At 44.8% G+C, this 6,000-nt stretch overlaps 1 protein-coding gene across 5 annotated transcripts in view; it reads left to right on the top strand.

The window, feature by feature from the left end:
- The first annotated feature begins 5,092 nt into the window (after positions 1-5,092).
- The window catches only part of KLHL32 (kelch like family member 32), a 197,199-nt gene continuing 196,291 nt past the window's right edge, over positions 5,093-6,000 (top strand). For 3 of the 5 annotated variants that reach the window (XM_088795547.1, XM_088795546.1, XM_088795545.1), the window contains exon 1: positions 5,096-5,543. The gene's annotated coding sequence lies outside the window, so the exon portion shown is untranslated. Of the gene's footprint in view, positions 5,544-6,000 lie in introns of all 5 variants that reach the window. The other 2 variants (XM_088795544.1, XM_088795543.1) reach the window with 2 other exon arrangements.

Below are 6,000 nucleotides of genomic sequence, written 5' to 3'. Positions count from 1 at the left end.
CATCCTGTCCGGATTGATGACCTAGGATACATGCCAGCCCCCTGGACCGTCCGTGGCAGTGGTGTGACACGGAAGGTCCCAGCATCTGTGTGTATGTGGAACTGAATGAAGCCAGCTTGATATTCACCCCTTTCCTTCTGAGTCAGTAACATGGAAAAACACACTATCACACACACACATCTCCATCTTTTCCACCCTCTCTTTTCTAGTTTTACACAAACTAGATCATACTATACATAGTGATACTCAACTTGCATTTTTTCACTTAGTGGTATATCTTTGACATCAGTGTGTAAAGATCTACTTTATTTTTTAAATGGCCATTTAGTATCTTAATAATTTGGTCCCCAAATAATGGACGTTCTTTCGTTGTCTCCCTCTCCCCTCCCTCTTCCCTTTACCCTCTTACTCTACCTCTCTTTCTTTTGGATATCACTAAGCTATCATGAATATACATTTACATAACTTTTGCACTTTTGCTTGACATACCACAGGATACATTCTTAGACATAGAATTGCTATACCAAAAGGCATCTGCATTTAAACAAAAACAAACATAAATATTGACAAGTTGTCATCCAAACTGTGTGTATCTGCTTGAATCTCATAAATTCTAATTTACCCATATTCTAACACTAGGCATTATAATCTTTGCTAATCTGATATATGAAAAAGTATTTATTCTAAAATTTTCCGTACCCTAATGATGATTAAGAATGCATTTTGTATTTCTTGTTTGTACCTATTTAGTAGCGCAATTAAATTATTCTGTCTTGTGGGTAGGGGCTATTTTCTATTCAGTACAGTAAATATTTACTAAGCATTATGTGTCTAGTTGATTAGACTAAAGTAGATTGAAAACAACATAACAACAGGGTTTGGTACCAGAAAATACAAACATAAAAAATGTTAAAAGTAAAAGATTTTCCTATGGCATAACTACTTTTGAGTGGCAATAGCGTCTGATGAATAGAATGAATTAGCTACAAAATGAATCTACCCACAGGTAATTGAATAAATAGAGGAGTTAGCTAGAGTTAATTTTGTATTTTCCACTTGAAAACAGGAGAATATCAGTCAAAGATCAATTTCAGTTTTTTGCACAATTAATAATGATCTGTTTTCTCTGGAAGTACAGTAATTAGAAATCTGACTAAGTGTCTCCTTAATGTCACTACTGGTTTATGACAGGAAACCATGACACTGGAATTAAGAATGACACTTACCTCCTCATTTGCTATGGGACAAGATTGCTCTGACAAGTGTTTGTTCTGGAGTTGAAAGAGCTATGATATAGCTTTGTTTTATGATGTAGTTTTAGGTTAAAATCTGACCTGTTTAGAGACAATTCCAATGCTCTCTGACTGTCATAGAACTGTTAAAAATACAAATTTTATAGAAGCTTTCATAACACTGGATTTAGGCTATGCTTTCACATCTTGGTTTATGGGCAAGCTGACGACAGATGGGGGAAAAAATGCTGCAAACAGTAGCCTGTTCCAAAATGCTTCTCAAAGTGTGTTATGAGTTAAGTTGAAAAAAAAAAAAAAAGTGCTCCATAGTCAACCAGGACAGCTGTTTAAGAACGTGAAAAAGGTTTCTTTACTGTGAGATCTCAGGGTCTTTAATACAACAATGTGACTGGGAGCCATTTTTCAGTGTTTCCACAACTACTTTGACCCTGCACCCAATTTCCTATGGTGATGTATGCATATGTTGTTTTCCAGCCACCCAGGACCCACTTTTCCTTCTTAAATCTGGTGGGGCTGTGTTTAGGGGTGCCACCTGCTCCAGCTAAGGGACAAGACAGTGCTCCAAGTTAGGAAAACTGAAAGCTGGAATCTGGATTGGGAGTATCAAAGAGCAATAGATTGGGGTCCACCCATTCCAGCATGGGAGACACCCGATCATGACATACCTGCCCCTACGTTATCCTGTGTCTCTGCTGCTGTGCTCTCCGGAGTTGCTCCTAGCCTGGGTACATCTAGGTAGGTTGCCCATCAATTTTCAGAGCTTCTGTGGTTCTTCCATCAAAGTCCTTTGCTTAAATTAGGTGGAGTAGTTTTCTTTTGCTTTGCAACCAATGAACCCACACTTTTTCTTCCTTAGCTTCTCATAACACCCCTAGATGGAAACAGGAACAATGTCTATTTACTGACAACTGAAAGCCCTATGCCGATAACACTGCCTAACACATTCAAAGAGCTCAAATTTCTTTTTGTAGTTGTTGAACAAATGAGTAGTATTTCAAAGCACGGCTTTTGAGAAGCATTATTTTAAGCTATTTTCTTAATAAAGAGAAAGACCATATATAATGGTATCCAAGGGAAAATAGTGCCTAAAATCTATTTGCTCCTCAAGTAACAAAGTATACCAGAAAACACACTTGTGCTGAATTTTGATGGTTGTCTAACATACCATGATCTCTCTTATTTTAGAGACATAAAGGGCTTTTTTAAATTAAAAACAAAAAACAAAAAACTATACTTTAAATCAATCTTATGGAATCGTTTGGGAAAAAATTGTCCTCTCTGAACTAGACATTTTAGTAGGCCTTCTACATACATTTCCTTATTTAATCCTCAACATCTATGTATCAGTCACCAATATTTATCAAGCCCCTCATGTGTGTCCGACATTGTGCTAACACATAGGAAAATGATGATGAACAAGACAGACCCAGTTTTTGGGCAGTAAGAGACCATTCAATAGTCACACAGATGGTGAGTTGGTGGCATAAAGATTATGATTTTTTGTGTGTAAATAATTATATCTTTGCTCTATTTGTGTTTAATAATAAATAGCTTCTGTCATTCTAAAAAAATAGACAATTCGATCAACATAGATGGGTTTCGGGTTTTAAGTACAGTGACCTTAATGACAAAAAGTTTATGAGTCTTAAAGGAGTATTTTATTGGCACCAGTCATTGTTACTATTTTGGATTCAAACATGCTTGACATTTGGTCTTCTGGTATAACATAGCACCCAATGAAAAATATCAAATTGCTTATGAAAAATTCTAGAGAATGACTCTGCACCTCATGTTTGCAATCATTTGTTTGTTTGTCATTCTTCCCCCTGCTCCTATCTTGGTGTCCAGGACTGCCATAAAGTAGCTCCCCAGCATCCTAAGGTTCAAATAGCAAGACCACGTGAATGAAGCCACCAACAGTCCCCAAGGGGTGAGGGTGGGGTAAACGGCCCCAGAAAATCTATGGGTCTGAAAGTGGAAAAATTGCCGAACCACTGATGTGAGACTAATGAGACCGTTAAGGACATCTCAAAATAGATCAGGGCACTGTTTCTAGCCCAAGTATGGTAAAACACCAACCTGCAAGAAATGTGACTGAACATTCTGTGAAATTCCATCTTTGCAGTAGTTCAAACCCTCAACTTCCAAAAAATACAGGTTACTCAAATTTCATCTGTCTGGGGCTTAACTCCAAGTTGGACCAACGTTTTCTTTTCTTTTTTTTTTTTTTTTAAAGATTTTATTGGGTAGGGGGAACAGGACTTTATTGGGGAACAGTGTGTACTTCCAAGACTTTATTCCAAGTCAAGTTGTTGTCCTTTCAGTCTTAGTTGTGGAGGGCGCAGCTCAGCTCCAGGTCCAGTTGCCGTTGCTAGTTGCTGGGGGCGCAGCCCACCATCCCTTGCAGGAGTCAAACCAGCAACCTTGTGGTTGAGAGGATGCGCTCCAACCAACTGAGCCATCCGGGAGCTCAGTGGCAGCCATGTTCAATCTTAGTTGCAGGGGTGCTGCCCACCATCCCTTGCGGGAGTCAAGGAATTGAACTGGCAGCCAACCTTGTGGTTGAGAGCCCACTGGCCCATGTGGGAATTGAACCAGCAGCCTTCGGAGTTAGGAGCACGAAGCTCCAACCGCCTAAGCCACCAGGCCGGCACTGGACCAACGTTTTCAATTCAAAAGTGGAATATGGTATGTTATTACCTATTAAATGATCCACTTTGCTTAAGTGCGGGTGTCATGCAGGGTCTCTGGTCCCGCTCCCTACACAAGAACGCAGGATATGGTGAGGCCAAAAAGGAACACCGACGGAGCTGTGGATAGGGGGTTCATACCACTATTTTCTCACTGGTGGCTTGGTTGGAGACACAGGAAGCAGGAGCCACACTATCTGCAATGTAATCCGCTTGCTAACTTCACTTGCTAGCCACAATCTGCCATCTGCTTCCCTGCCAACCAAACAACCCCCTAGCGTAGCCACAGAAGTTATATTAGTGGCCGATGGCTAACTGGTAACAGCTGATGGCCACCTAGCCACAGAGCATGGCCATCTGATTACAGCTGATGGCCACCTAATAACCAAGCCAGCACCTTTCCACGAGAGGCCTAGAGCCTGGAGACCGCTCTCTGGGACTCTGTCCCCAGTGTGTTTCTGTGCATGTTTTACACAGGAAAGATATGAAAGACCCACACGTGGCACAAGGGGAAGCAGTAGTGTCCTGGGGTTGGTGTCTGCAGTTTTAACGCTGAAGTAGTTATAATCACATATCCTTCCTCATCTCTCAGGTTCAGGGCTTCCATCCATCCCTGCTGTCCACTGTGGTTTCTTAAAGTTACCGTGAAGCCCTTCTTGGTATACCATAAAGTCTGTCATCCCAAGGAGAGCCTATATTTAAGTCCTGCAAAGGGGTCGCTAGGAAGAGGCATTTTGAACTTTGCAAGTTAGTTGGGTCAGGGAGAGGGAAGCAGAATGCCAACTGCTCCCAGGCTCACCAGGTCAGGGTCAGGGCGTCTATTACCGCAGGTTGCGCTCTAGCCTTTGGAAAGGAGACTGGGAGCAAGTTGGCTGACTTCCTGGGTCTCAGTTGTCGCCGAGGGGCCGCAGCTCAGCCTGCAAGCTGTGCATATGACCAAACAGCAGCCAGCGCAGGTGCCAGAGACCCAGAACCCGGGGGCACGGAGGTGGGGGACTTCCGGGGACGGCGGGCACGCGCGCCGAATCGCCACCGGCCGCGGGGTTGGGGGCGCGCGGCGTGCGCGCCTCTTCGGCAGCGGGGTGGAGGAGGGGAGCGTGCGCGCGGGCTCGTCGGTGGGGGCGTGCGTGCGTACTGGCTCGCCCGAGGCAGGAGGGGGCGGAGCCGCTTAGCTGTCTGAGTCCGCCCCGGGGGCCACCGAGGTGCATCTCTAGGCTGACGCGGCTGCCTGGGGGCTGAGCGAGCCCGACGCTCTACCTGCATTGCTTGCTGCAGCCGTTTCTTAACTGGGAAACACAGTTTCCCTGCGGGAGAGTCCGGGAGCGCGCAGGCAACACACACACACACACACCCACACACACACGCGCGCACTCACTCACTCTCGCTCTCATTGACACACACGCTCTGTCTCGCGCGCGCACACATACGCGCGCGCGCTCCTTCTTCACAACTGCATCCCCAAACCCGCAGAGAGAAGCTACTGCGGTTTCTCTTAACCTCAGCATCGTGGGGCGAGGCAGAGCCATTGTGCATCAGGGTGAGCCCAGTGCCTGCGCTGCCGCTTCGGGTGTATTACCCAGCAGAACGCTCACCCCGTTGGGTAAGTCAGTCTCTTTCCTTGTAACCTGTTCGGGGTTGGTTCCTGCAGACCGGAGGGAAAAGGTGGGAGGCTGCCGATAATCCAGTGGGGGCGACGCCAGAGTTGATAGAAATTTCAGGGGCATGCAGCCCATGCAGCATCGTCTAGTGCGAGCAAGTACTACTCCCGGTTACTTATTCCACCAACCCTGGAGTTGCTCCCCCCTCCACATTCTCCCCTTCCCCCATCCCAGGACTGACTGTGCTCCCTGGTTGCCAAGGAGACGTGCTTAAACATCAGCCGTGGGACATCTATTGAAAGAACTGGTTTCTTCAATGGTGCTGTTATTTATTTTGATTTTTTTTTTAATGTTACACTGAGGACCATGTGGTAATTTGGCATTTCGTTAATCTATTCAGGCGACGATTTCATTCAACTTCAAGAAAAGCGGTAATTGCTCTATATGGTATGCTATTTA

The sequence above is a fragment of the Rhinolophus sinicus genome, chromosome 2, assembly GCF_057876585.1.
Source record: "Rhinolophus sinicus isolate RSI-liver-muscle chromosome 2, RSI-T2T, whole genome shotgun sequence".
NCBI lineage: Eukaryota > Metazoa > Chordata > Mammalia > Chiroptera > Rhinolophidae > Rhinolophus > Rhinolophus sinicus.
The sequence above is the reverse complement of the archived record's forward strand: the minus strand, read 5'-3'. Positions and strand labels throughout refer to the sequence as shown.